Below are 14923 nucleotides of genomic sequence, written 5' to 3'. Positions count from 1 at the left end.
AAAAAAACTTGAAATTTAAATTAAAAAAATTCAATTAGTGAAGGCAGAAAGTTAAATTATCTTTATACGCTTGCAGCAGATGCTTTGAGAATCAAAGACAGGTGGCTTAAGAATTACTAAAAAGAGCCATCACTTGTCTTTTTTATTTTCCATTCTCTTCTTGCCACAGTTTCTTCCTTTGGACTTTTTCTTTTTACCTCTTTCTAGGCTTCATCTTCCTTTTCTTTATACTTACATTTTCTTCTGCCCTATTTGCTATTTTTTCTCTCAGTCTTCCATGTTACTTTCCTCATTTTATTCTACCTTAGTTCTGTCAAAAGTTGCCAAACTTTTATTTTAGTTTTTACTTTTTATTATGGGGGCGCTGAGTGAATGGAGAACAGGAGGAGATAGGCTTTCAAAAAGAAATAGAAGTGCTGTTCCAAATTTGGCATTTTTTCTCTCTACTGCAATTGCAAGCATTTTCTACTCAGTTCCTAATCAAAGAATGAGAAGATGCAAAGAAAAATTGTGAGGTTTGAGTGGAAGTATTTGATTTAAATATCAATTAAAAATTTTAAAAGGCAGAAAGCAAATGTATGACAGCAGAGTAAAAACGGAGGCTCAGTGAAGATAACCAGAAGGGAAATCACCAAGAAAGGATTCGTAATTATATCATGCCTCCTGAAAGAGACCCATACCTTTGAAAATTTAAACTCTTTGATGATAAAGCTTTAACTCTGCTTATTGATTCCAAGCTATACTAGATGGTACAAACTTCAACCTGCACCTGCGGTATGATTTCCAAGACATAGAAAGAGTTGGGTGTTTGGATAAATCTCTTTGTATGTTAATTTATTCAGTGTTGGTGGTTGTGACCTGTACTGCTTCATGCAATACATCCTCAGAGTTCCCCAAGTCTCAAGTAAGTGAGTATTCAAAATAGAAAGGAATTTCAGGTACTAAGTTGTTTGTTGACCTTTTTTTTTTTTTGGCAGATGTATACTTCCAGATTTTTACCAGAGCTAAAAGAGAATATTAAAAAAGAAATGTTAACTGTTATGCAAAAATTATATCATTTGAATTTGCAACACAGTGAATACAGAAAATAACCAGAAATTTCATAAAGTTCTTGCTGAGAGTCCAGATAATTTTCTAGGCTCATATACTAATGATAAACTTAAATCTTACCTGTTTCTAATTTTCCCACCTTCAAGTAGTTATTTCTCTTTTTTTCCTGCCATGGTTCACATATACCTCCTTCCCAACAGATCAGAAAGGTGGATTCTATCTCTCCATTATTAACTAACGGCATGATCTTGGGCAGGTTTCAAAATCTGTGGATTCCATATCAGCACCTATAAAAAATAATACCACCTCTCATGAGCCTTATAGATCTCAATATTTATGAGACTCATTAAAAATTTTCCTCCTCTTTCTTTTTTCCTTTTTCTTATTTTATAACTTAGTGCTTCTGATTATCACAAAACTGCTCATTTGCTTGGAGTTTTGCATGTTGTTTGCTTGTTGTTCATTTAAAGTCAAGATGCGACACTTCATCTTTAATTATTTATCATGTTGGAAGTATTTCATATTGCCAATGTGACTGTTATTAACAGTGTATCCGTCAGACAGAACATCTTACAGTGGCATTTTTGCAACCCAGACAAAGAAGTTTCTCACACTGTCTCCCAGACACCCTCCACCTGTCTTCTGTTCTTATCAGGAAGATAAGTAAGTAGCTCATGTTCTTCATAGAAATAATTTAGTAACTTGTCTGTCTAGAAGGTAATGGGCATAGCATCTGTAATTCCTGCAGTTTTGATAGTGTAATATAATAGGAAATGAGACACCCCCAAATGGCAACCCAGACAGCCCTGTTGTTCAGAGTGGTAAATTAATCCACCCTCCTACTCACAGAAATATTATGGTCAGTACCATGTATCTATGCCTGTTCTCTGAGTCTTTTCAAGCTGCCTGTTTCTAGGAGCAAATATATTACTTATGTACTACCTAAAACTTATAGATAGTCCAATTTGAATAAAACTCTTAGTCTCTGAATTCAATGATTGTGGGCTCTTTTTATTCCAATTTTCCACTGAGTTGCCCTTTTTCAATAAATCCTGGTTCTGTACAATGTTAACATATCTAAAGTCCTGAGTTGCATTGTTACTCTGACCTCAGGGACTAAAAAATGAGACATTTGGAGGAAGAGAAACAGAAATGGTCACGTGTTTGAATGTCTATATAGAAGAAAAGAAGAAAATTTATAGCAAAAAAAAAGTATGACCTATATTTGTCCTGTAAATACTAAGTGTGGCTTTTGTTATTTATCACAACAAAAACAATTTTGTCTGCTTAGAATCATGTGATCTGTGTGAGGTTGGCTAATGAGAAGAAAAAGCCATCTGTTTTGTTAAGCTAAAATACAGTATTTCTTGGTGATATGTAGAGAGAGTTTTATTGTCATCATCATCATTGTAATAATAATTAGAGCATGTCTTCTGACTGTAAAAATTATTAACATTTATTCACTCATCCATCCATTCATCTACCCACCACATTCATCCATTCACCATCCATCCATTAATCTGTTAATTTCCTGAATGTCTTCTGTGCATATACTCTATGTAAGGCACTTTGCAAGGAACTAGAAAGTGCCTTATAGTTTACTAAAACTATCTATTTAAGCCAATCTGGTACTAACTGGCATATTTTTACTTTATTAGAAACCCTTCCAGAGCAGGGAAAAATTAATATTTTCTGAAACATTAAAAACAGAGAGAATTCTGACTTACTCCGTTAAATCCCACAAACTAGATCCTTAACCTTCATTTTGTGTTTGCAACTGAATCTAAAATTTGCAATCAGCATAATCGTGGAACAGATAGACTATTTGCACCCATTTTTGGCATCTAAAAATATACAGTAACATTTAAATTGTTGAACTTTTTTACCATTTTTTTTTTAATTTTCAGATTTCTTTATGAATTAAAACTTTAAGGGAAAAACACTTTCGCATTTAATCTCCTATTTTAACATATAAAAAAATGTAAGATGACTTTGGGATGCCGAGGCTGGAGGATCGCTTGAGGTCAAGAGTTCAAAACCAACCTGGGCAATACAGGGAGACCCTGTCTCTAGTAAAAAAAATAAATAAATAAAAAATAATTGAACAAGTAGCCATAGTAGTACGTGTCTGTAGTCCCAGACACTCAGGAGGCTAAGGTTGGAGGATTGCTTGAGCCCAGGAATTTGAGGCTGCAGGAGCTATGATCACTCCACTGCATTGAAACCTGGGCAACAGAGTGAGACCCTCTCTCAAAAAAATAAATAAAAATAAAAAGTGAGAGAGATTTCTAAGCCAAATCTACATTTTGCTACTTTTAATGTGGTTAATAAATCATGTATAAGACACATTTGCTGCATAAATCTTAAGAAAATATGTAAAACAATAAGCCCATATGTATTTCAACCCATAAATTTTTTAGAGCACACAGAATCATTTCAATTAGACTTTTAGCTAAATTTTATCTTTTAGCTAAATTTTATTAATGTAGATTAAGTTAATGTATGCTCTCCAAGTTGTAGATTCATTAAATTTCTACCAAGGGATTTTTTTTTTAAAGAATGTCTTTTAAAAGTACACAGATATTTCCAAAATTAATCTACCATCAGTGGCATATATTTAAGTGTTTAGTAAACAGAAGATGCAAAAACAAACTCTTAAGATGAATATCTTAATACAGTCATGGTGATTTTTATAGAAATACATCATTTATTATTGAGCTTACATTCAAAATTACATAGTTTTAACTGTAAAGAAAAGGAAACTTTAGTCAAATGCCATGTAGAAAAATCTTGGAAGAAGGTTACTGCTTAGCATTTATTGTCCAAGACACTGCAAACTTCTTGTTCTAGCATAATTATGAATAACATTCTCTTTAACTCTTGAAAAATGCACTTTGGACAATCGATTATTTTGTGACTATAAGTTGAGGAAGACTGATTAGCTTTGTTCAGGTTTCATGCCCCTCTGGACTAATCAGCTGTCAGAGTAATAGGATAGTGATTGGCCATACCGGGATCATAAGCTGACATTTGAGTCCAGAGACTTGGGGAATTTGGTAGCTTCCACTTGAAATATAGGTGGATTCCAGAGGCGCATTCTCGGAAGGCAAGAGTGGTTTTCACCAGACCAATAGTGTAAAGATGTACTTACCACATAGATAAAATATACATATTTCTATTGAGTTATAACAGAGTGCAAAGAATGCTGAGCAGAGGCATGGCCAGTATTTGATGGAGTTTTACTGTATCCTGTATTATTTAGACTAGTTTTATATTTTAACACTGAAGACAGTCATAGTGCATATTCTGAATAAATCAATCTAGTCAGTTATGTACATATACTCGCATAGATATGTTTGATGATGTATATTTGTATATGTATGTATAAAAACACACAGCCTTAATCTTATTGAATGCCAATAAATAGTGAATTAATGATTAGCATACTTTCTAGGGTTATAATTATGTCTACATTTATATAAGCAATTAAAATGGCTTAGTCTGATTCTTAAGCAGGTTTTCTTTGTATGTTTTTAAAAATTGTCTTACTGTTGGTGATTGAAATAAGCCATTTTTAGATTAAAGTAGCACAAGCATAAGTAACATGCGTACATTTTTCTCTCCTAGCTAGGTCTATCCTCAGTCATCAGCTTCACAAGATGACAGTTTTCAGAAAAAGTCAAGATCTTTCTTAAATGAAAAGTGATTATTTATTGTGATAGAATTACAAATCATACCTTAATGAATGGAAATGCTAATGTCTACTTGCTATTTAAATATATTAGCCTAAATTGGTCTTTAACCCTAACATGTGAAATCACAAATAAAATACAAAATTATCAATTTAAAATAGCATGAAATCAGCTATTTCACAGTTTGAGATGTGAGTCACCAAATGTTTTTCACAAAGGTGTAGTGAAATGTATTATTGAAAAATGACAGTGGCTGAATTTTCTAGTTTGGGTTGCTATGTTCGACACTAGAAACGTGAAATAAGATTCTTCATAAAATAGCAAGTGGTTTAATTATTTTCTTAAAAAACATGAACTATTCTACCTACCAGTACTACCTACTTGCATACTACTAGGCAGTCAGAACACAAAAATTAAAAGGACAAGCCTCTTATCTCAAGAAAATCACAATCTACACAGTGAACAAACTTACACAATTTAATAAATGTGTATGTATCTCTTTATATATGCATTTGATATTATATGACAGAACATATATAGCCTTAACTTGTTCTATCTCTATGAATAGTGAACTAATTATATCTGTGAGCTGCTGTGCGATTTGAGGGGGAGAAATCCAATTCTGCACAAAGAAAGAGTTGGGGGCTGGTCAGGTAAAACTTGAAAGAGATTACACTTGAGTCTTAAAGGATTAGCAGGGATGAACATGTCTGCAAGGGTGAGCCAGGCACAGTGGCTCTCATCCCAGCACTTTGGAAGGCCAAGGCACGTAGATGGCTTGAGTGCAGGAGTTTGAGACCAGTCTGGAGAAACCCAGTCTCCACAAAAAAGATTAGCTGGGCGTGATGGCATGCCCCTGTAGCTCCAGCTCCTCAGGAGACTTAGGTGGGAGGATCACCTGAGCCCAAGAGGTGTAGGCTACTGTGAGCAGTCACTGCCCTATTGCTCACAGCTTTGGAAACAGAGCGAGACCCCAGAAAGAAAAAGAAGACAGAAAGACAGAAAGGAAGGAAGGAAGGAGGGAGGGAGGGAGGGAAAGAAAGAAAAGAAAAGAGAAAGAAAGAATGAGCCAGCAGAAAGAGAAGGAAGGAGGAAGGGAGGGAAGGGAGGGAAGGGAGGGAAAGAAGGGAAGGAAGGAAGGAAAGGAAGGGAGGGAGGGAGGGAAGGAAGGAAGGAAAAAGAAAAAAGAAAAGAAAAGAGAAAGAATGAGCCAGCAATGGAGGCTGTAGGATGAAATAAAGACATCATTCCAGATGCTGAATATGGCCTGGGTAACAAGTTTTTCTTCAATAAATCTTCCTGGGTTTTATATGGAAGCTCTGAGATATTTAACATGTGGTAAAGTACAGAGGGATATTAAGTGAGCAATAGTTTATTGTTAGCCCTTATCTGGCTCATATCCTGAATGTCCCGGAGGCCACAGTTTACCCAGGAAAATATGAAGCAAAAGCAGAACAACTTCACTCTTATCAGTGGGTCTTCTCTTGTTGAGATCTGAATTTACATAATTCTTTCTAAGGAGAGATGGGACACTATTTGCTGGAGGATCCATCCCGTGTTATTTAGTGTATATGCACAGGAGACAATAGCAGTACAACCAAACCATAAAGTAAACACATTACTGAAAAAAGAATAAAAGGTGGAATATAGGGGGAAATGCACTCAGCAAAAAAATGTGGTGCCTCAAAGAAACAAGATCAAACTTGGCTGAAAGTGGTACTGATGTGGGCAAGCCAGCGATGGAAGGCACTTGACTTTTTGAATGTATAATGATTATTTCAAGTGTTGACATATTTGCCTATCTATTGGATTAAGGCTGTTAGAGAAAAGGGAAGCCTTCTTATTAGAAAACTGTAGCCTAATAATGCAAAGCAAGAACAAAATAAATTCAGCTAGTTTCTCCTGGTATGTATGAGAGAAGCAAGAAAATTTAGGGTTGTTTTTAGATTTCTGGAAAGTATTATTCTAGCCTTAATATTTAGTCCTCAGATTTCCTGAGTAGTTCAGATGAAATTAAGCATAGAAAAAAAAACATTTAAACCAGAATTGAGTCTTTTGAACATTAACTTTGCAACTTTTCTTTGATTTTTTGTTTTGTCTATTTCCTTTTGGCCACCAAGCTCAGACGCACACACACAGCACTCTGAATGCAGTCCCTTGCTGTGTCTTGCAAATGCTTTCTACATAAGTGAGTTGAAGGCAGACTTTGGGTATGTGTATGCTTGTAGATGTGCAATGAGATGTCAGCTTTGATAATGCACATAGGCTCTGGTCAGTAGTTTTTGCTCAATGGGATATAAACTTGCGGATCAAAAGGAATTCTTTCTCTCCATGACTTCACAGGGCATATGGCTTCAACCTTCAGAGTCAAAAGGAAAGACCCATGCACAGTATTTTTTTTATATCACTAACTGCCCCCACCTCTGCTTATTGACAGAACCTCTGTGATCTCATCAGTCAACAGAAATGTCTCTGTATTGCTTATTTCAGGTGCTACTCCTCTGCGTTTGATCCTAATCACTTTGCAACATCTCTTTTCCTCTCTTTGCCAGTGTTTTCTATAGTGTGACCCTGCCGATTTTGCTTAACATCTCTCTTCTTTAACATCTCGATTCTGTTTCTCCTTATTTTCTCTCCCATTATTACTGCCCATACTCAGGCCTATATTACTTCTTGCTTAGATCTTTAAAAGCACCTCCAGTGGTATTCAGTGCTCTGTGTTGCCCCTCCAATCTATTCTACATTTTGTAGTTACAGCTTTCTAAATGTTGATTCTACTCTACTCATATTGCCTTTCTTATAATTCTTCAGTTGCTCCCCATTATTCTTAGAATAAAATTAAAATGCCTTCCAACGACAAACAAGTCCTTTGTAATTTGCTCCTACTGACCTACTTCTCTAATCTTATTTTAGATCATTTTCTGCCTACTTTCTCTTTCCACCTCTACCTTCTCCTGCTTTCCAGTCCATTTGAAATTTAATCACACTGAACTTCTTCCATGCATTTCAATGTCCAAGTTTCTCTTTCACATTTCTGCTTCCAGTCTTTCCCCTGCCTAACTCCAGCTTTTCCTTCAGTTCTTATCTCCCTTTTCACTCCCTCTGGAAAACTTTCCCTAACCTACCAGTTCTCTTGGTTAGGTAACCCTTTTATATTAAACACTGTCTGTTGGATTAATATTGGATTCATTTATATTGTCGTGTTTCTGCTTCACAAGACTGCCAACTCCTTGAGAACAGTGAAGTCGTATTCATTTTTAACATCTAGTGCACAGGCTGGTACATATAGATTCTTAATACATGAATGGCCCATTTATACTGACAACATATTCAAGACACTTATTTTCTAAATTACAGACTCTTTTATGCTTCTACCAATTAGAAGCTGAATAGTCTTAACCCTCCTTAAATACATTTTTCTAATGCTTTTCCAAACACATTCATTCTTCAGGTGATTTCCCATGTAGTCTAGGTGCTGCAAAGTCCAAGAACCATCTCTTTCTATTTCATAAAAACAAATAAGAATTATTAAAACCTGTATCCTTCATAGAGCTTTGTCAGCTAATCAGTCAACATTATTGAAATTATCCAAGATTCATGAGTATTTGAATACCTGCTGAGCCAGGTATTCTCCTATGGACTGGGGATTTAGCAATTAGAGAGACAATGTTTCTGATCACACATGATCATCTGATGGAATCTTCTCTCTCTTCATTTCTCCTTTTCTCAGTGAATACTCACTTTCCATAGTGTTATATGTGTATTTTTACTTTTTGCTCATTGAACAGATAATATTATCTAACTAAGCCATGTTAGATACTGAGAATACAAGTGTGGAGCTCAGGACTATATAGTGATATTATAAATCCTAATTATGTCTTTATTATATGTCTTAAATTTATGGTTCAGTTTTTTATTTGCTTTTCTGCATCAGAGAGTAAACTTTGAGATGGTAGAATTTATCACATTTACCAATCCTGTATCATATGTCTGCTACTGGATACAGAATGCTTATGTAAAAGTATATTTAACCCTGTTTTAGAAGTTAAATATTCACATAAAAGACAGCATGAGAAAAATCTACAAAACAATGTAAAAAGCACGCAAGTGGAAGGCAGGCATCAAAACAAATTTACAGATGTGTGCTCAAGGCAAGAAGAATTTCAGGCCTTTCCTGGGGTTACTCGGGTGACCAGTGAATTGAGCTTGGCCTACAGCCTACCACTTCTGGCCATGTGGGACACATACTATGACTCATGCTGCAAGAGAACTATGCTTTCTCTGAGTGGTGACTTTCTCTGAGATTTGGTTGTTTTTTTTTTTTTTTTTTTTTTTTTTTGTGTATTTCCCATTTTTTTTTTTTTTTTTTTTTTTTTTCACTTTGTAAGAACTTTAGCAAGACTATATTACCAGGCTGTTTATTTCTTCATTTGTGCATTCACTGAAATAATTATTGAGTATTCACTTCTTGCTTGGCAGTATTCTAGCACTGGGCACTAAAGCAGTGAACAAAACACATGGAATTTTTCCTCCAGAAGCTTGCATTGTAGTGTAGGGAGATAGTATTGGAAATACATAAGTAAATATTACGTTAGATAGTGACAAGTACTGTGAAGAACAAAAATTAAGTGAAAAGGTATATAGTTATCAAAGGTTTGTATGTGTGTGTGAGGGGGTGTATTTTAAAAAGGGTAGGCTGAGGGAAAAGCACTTCAGGTTGAAAGAAAACCAAGTGAAAATGCCTTGAGGCAGGGGCTTGCCTAGAGAATTCTAGGAATTGCAAGGAGATTTCTCTAGCCCATATGGCTAATTTTGTCAACATACCTTGAGCCAGAGGAAAGCTTTTTTGACATTCTCTCCTGAAAAATGACACCTTCCTCCCACCTCCACACACAAAAGTCCTTTTGTGTAACACATACCAACCTGCTGTAATTTTGACTCAATAGTGCATGACTCAGACCAGCCCCCTTGTTATGCTCACATTCTAATTACTGGGACTGGACAATTTTAAGCAGAAAGAAAAACCACACAGTGAGATCTTTGATGCTTGATATCAAGTGACTTTTTATTCTGGCTGTGACTCTTTTCTCCTCCCAAATCGTCTCACCCTATTCCTGCTTCCTCAATTTATTGAACTAATATATGTTTTTCTTCCACATCCATTGGTAGAAGACACAATCTCTCAGCAAGTGTTAATATGTAAAATCTTTTCCCCCTCACCCTTTACCTCTCTTTGATTATTAGCTTTTGTAAACCCTGTGGCTACCAATATACAGTGGCATTCATGTAGACTGACAATGATTTAGCAAACAGATCTCAAATCCACTTATTTTTAAATATTATCAAGAGCTGTGCACAACTTCCTACAAGGCAGGCCATCTCTGACTTTTGCTCTGATTTTTACAGTTATTTTCCCCTTTGCAACCACTATTCCTCTTTATTTTTCCTTTCTTCTATCATTCTATTTGTGATTTTTTCCTTTTTACTCTTACTACCTACCTTGCTTCACATGTAGTGACTTGCACATTCATTTTTTTTTTAACTGAAAATAAAATAAAAACTTCGAAGGAGCATAAACGATCTCTCCAGTTTTAATAATTAAAGATCAATCCACCACAAAGCTTTCTCTGCCATTCCCAGTGTTCACATTAGATCAGAAATGGCATTTGTAGCCCCAAAAGAAATAAAATAGTTCCCACCCTGAAATGCAGGGCACACAGCTCAGCTCTTCCCTGGAATCAGCATGTTACAAATGAGTTTGTTTCAAAGTAAGTGTAGCTTGAATATGGGAGGACAGGATTTGATAGTGTTTGATAATTCACAATTTAAGGGCTAAGGAAAGATGGCTTATTATTAAATGCAAATAAAATGAACTGAAGTCCGGCTGTCTGGGTGCAGATAGAAATTGCACAAAGCCCATAAGCCACTCTGGAGATCTTAACTTCTACACAGAACAGAGCTCTGGGAGCTGCCAGCAAGCACAAATCCTGTCTTTGAAGAGTACCGCACCCAGTATTATCTCTAGAGAAAGACTCAGATTGTACAATCTACGTGGAAAACTAAGGTATGATTAGAAACAGGGCAAGTAAAGCCACTTCATGGAAGGGGAGTATGTTTTGATTTTTAAAGTATTTCAACTTCTTTGGTTCCCATTGTTACTTTTCCCTTCTGTAGGTTGGCTTTTACTGGCCACAGGAAAATTGCCTGTTTTCTAGTAGGGTTGCCTGACATCCTACCTAGAGAAAAAAAAAAAAAAAAAAAAGACATATATTGCCCTTGACTATCCAAATATTTAAAAATGTGACTGCTTCATAATGGACACAACTGTGAACTCAAGGACACATTAATAATTTTATATCACTATTATTTAATATTTTTGCTAGCTTTACTTATATTTTAAACTTGTGAAAATACGTCAAAAGCTATGCAATTGTATTTTTTTGTTTATTAATTAGGCTTCCAGGGTGTGATGTCTCTGCAGTTTCTTCCCATGGCCTTGTTGCTCAGGGGTGGCCCAAGGCTCCCTTCTCTGGGCTCAGGACCCTGCCCGTGGGGTGCCTCTGGGAGTGGATTGCAGCCCTGGGACTGGCCACTTGGAGCATCAGAGTTGGCAGTTACTCCAATGGGAGGTGGACCTCGGGATGTGGCCCTGGGCAGCCCTGCAGAGAGCCTCTTCCCAAGGCACAAGAAACTGAGGCCATCAGTTGGGGTGGGTGCAGTGGCTACACTGTTGGCCAGATCCTTGAAACCTGCACCTGTCACTGCTCCCACTTCCCACGCCGGGCCCAGCCCCCATGCTCCATGTGCAAGTAGAGCATTGCCCCTGTCCCAGCTCAGCCTCTGAGTCCCTCTATTCCCCCACCCCCACAATGTTCCTCCCCTGCTAGTGAGTGACTCCACCTGACCCCGCTGTGGAGGCCCCCAGGGTGGTGGGCTCCAGAGATCTTCCAGGGGCGCGCTCCAAGGACTGTCCACCTCTTTTCCGCAGCAGCAGCGGACGAGAGAGGCGATGCAGGGATAGGGTCTGGAGCAGTGGAGATTCCTGGCCTATGGGTGGGTCCTGCCTGGCTGCACAAGGGTGGGACGGTGCAGTCACCTATCTTGGGGACGTGGGGCACAGGGGACACAGGAGGCCCACCACCACCACTGCTGCTTCCGCAGCTGCTTCTGCCACTACTGCCAGTGCGATGGCAGCAGCTGCTCCAGACGGTCCACTGCTGCCTTCAGTAGTATCAACATGATTTTCCGGGAATCATTCCCTGGAAAAATCAGTACAGAAGTAGAAAAATGGCTAAGTAACAGGAAGAATTCCAAATGGGAGTGCAATAAGATGTAAAATCCCACTGTGGACAACTTTGGCTCAACACTACAGAGAAGTTTCAAGGGAAATTTAAGTCCTGGTCACTTCGGGAACTCTATATATTAGACAGAACAAACCAGCAGCCTGAGGACAGCACCCTCACAAAGACTTTGAGGTGTCAGCTGTTCTGAGTGAACCCCACTGGAAGGCAGAGTACATGAAAATAATGGGAGAGTGGAAGGGATATGAGCAGACCACTGACAAAAATCTGAGAAGATATGACACTTCATAGGCTCCCCACTGACTGTGGAATATGGATATTATTGTCTGTTAGCATAGTCCTTGCCTTTTTTTGTTTTTTTGAGGTGGAGTCTCACTCTGTTGCCCAGACTAGAGTACAGTGGCACAATCTCTGCTCACCACAACCTCTGCCCCCACCCAGATTCAAGCAATTCTCATGCCTCAGCCTCCTGAGTAGCTGGGAATGCAGGGGCATGCCACCATGCCTAGCTGATGGTTCTTGCCTTTCCTTCCATTGCATACTTGCATTTCTTTCCAACTCTGCAGAACTGCTTCCGTTATCTCAAACGCACCATGCTGTTATATGTTTCCTGCCTTCATATGTGACTATTCTTTGGAGTGCCCTTAACTAACCTCTGTCTTTTGATTGCCTGATAAACTAATTCCTATCCTTGCAGATCCTGCTCAAGCTTTACCTTCAATGCGAAGTCTTCTAAACTGAACTGAGAAGAACTGGCATTCACTTCATCATGACACTATGGCACCTGTAGTCTCCACCATGAAACATACCCTTCTGGATGATAATTTTTAATTCACATTAGTGCTTTCAGTGTCTTGGTTATGGTGTCTTTATTTATCTTTGAAAACCTAGATCCTTCAAACCATGTTTGGCACCTGGTTGCTATTATTGAATGTTGCTGAATGTAACTAATTGTGTGTGTGTGTGTGTGTGTGTGTATTGTATAAATATATAATTTATATATAATATATACATATATAAATTGTTTATAATATATATTATATATAAATTATATAAATATATGATTTGTATATAACATATATAATATATATTATATATAAATTATATATGTACATATATGTACATATATATACATATAATTTATATATGTTTATATATATAATTTAAATATAGAAGATATATTGAATTTTTTACCCGGAGGGTCCATCTGAGTTACTCAAGGCCAAGTTGCCATCCATTATAGAAATCTCTATCTGTAGCGTTCACAACTGGTAGGCATTTAATGTTGCAGCTAAAATTGTCACCATTTGTTTAAACACTATGCAGCAGTAAGAGTTAGCTGTGGGAGTGGTCATTCCTTGGGCTAAAACCTGCACACTCTACTCTTAGTAATTATCGTTTATATGAAGTCTAATACTACCTTTTTATTATTTTAAATAAAATAAAAATTTCACAGAATTAGTGATAGTTATATTGATATCAGTACTCCCTAGGTTCAGAAGTCAGTAGAGAATTCCAACACGAAATATATGTTAACATCATATTCAAAGCTAATACTATCCACCACTGGACATTTCATGGGCATTCATTCTTGCATGTGCATTTTCCTTTTGATTTATGTCCAGGGAAGTGTTTCCTCTTGCTACATCTTTTCCTGTGACCCTGCTGTGCATTAGTAAATCATCTGAACAAATTTAGCAGTGAAGTTTCTGGCTTTGAAGTAGTCCAAATGAGAAATACCCAGAGTGTTTTGTTATTATTAGATGGACAAAAATATAGGCCTGTTTTGGAGGGGGAAGTCATGGATGATCCAAAAGAGTTAAGAGATATAACTGTTATAAAAGTGATTGCAGTACAAATTTATCCAGTATCACTGTGGCCAAGGCAGGTCCTCTCTGACTATCAGTCTGTTAGAAAGTATCTTTTCTGTTCTTAACACCACTCTCCCACACCGACTAGAACCTTTTTAAAAAAAAAAAAAAATCATCTTTTGCCTATTCTACCACAGCTGGAAGTAGGCTAGCTTTTGGAAGAGACACTAGAGAGCCCGTGTTTGCATTTTTTCCTCTATGCCATCTGTTCACAGAATGGATTACAGTTGCCTCCAGTTAAAAAGCAGATTGTCTTGGCCCAAGGTCAGGCGAGAAGTCTCAGCATCCTGTCTCACTGCTAAAAACCTTTTTCCCATCCCTCCAAGACACAAATGTAACATCTGCAATTAGAACTTGGGTTTCTTGACTGGTTCCTTTTGCTTTTGCATAGCAGTGCTCCTGGAGACTTGCAAATGCACCTCCTCTTTCTCTGGCCTGGCTTCCTAATTCCAGTTTATTTTAAATTGGGTTCATCTTTATTTTATTTTATTTTTTTAAGATGCCTGCCATCAGCCTTGATTTACCTTCAAATGGGCTTGTGCCCAGAACTTTCAAAACTGTGGTCCCAATGTATATTAAGATTGGTGAAAAAAGTTATATTTTGCCAGATTACTTTGGCATTATCTTCAAAGGAACATTTTCAATGTTTCAATCTCTTTACTTTGTTTATTGGGGATAAGGATCAGAGGAAGAGAGAAGACAGTGAAGCTGAAAATTGAATCTTTCCCAAATTGTTGGGCAACCACTTTGGAAAAGAAGTAAAGAGATGTGTATAATCTCTCTGTCTCCTCTTCTTCAGAGCTTTCTGTTGGCATCTAATAAAATTTTTCATGTGTTTTGGAGCCCTTATTTTCATTTAAAAAAATTTATGAAAGTAAAAAGGTCCTTAGTTAAATCCAGCCAGTACCAGAGTAATGTGCCTTTGAGTGATAGAGGCAGCTCTGGGTGTAAATTGTGCAAAGCTGTAAAATGGCAAGAACAATTGAGAATCAAAAGCTCAAACAAACAA

General features: G+C 37.1%; 1 protein-coding gene across 3 annotated transcripts in view; it reads left to right on the top strand.

Moving 5' to 3' along the window:
* Positions 1-14923, top strand: part of LOC108314578 (limbic system associated membrane protein) — a 637397-nt gene that overhangs the window by 38842 nt on the left and 583632 nt on the right. The gene's annotated exons all lie outside the window — the stretch shown is intronic.

Source organism: Cebus imitator, unplaced genomic scaffold (genome assembly GCF_001604975.1).
Source record: "Cebus imitator isolate Cc_AM_T3 unplaced genomic scaffold, Cebus_imitator-1.0 Scaffold157, whole genome shotgun sequence".
Lineage (NCBI taxonomy): Eukaryota > Metazoa > Chordata > Mammalia > Primates > Cebidae > Cebus > Cebus imitator.
This window is presented reverse-complemented; position numbering and strand designations above follow the sequence as displayed.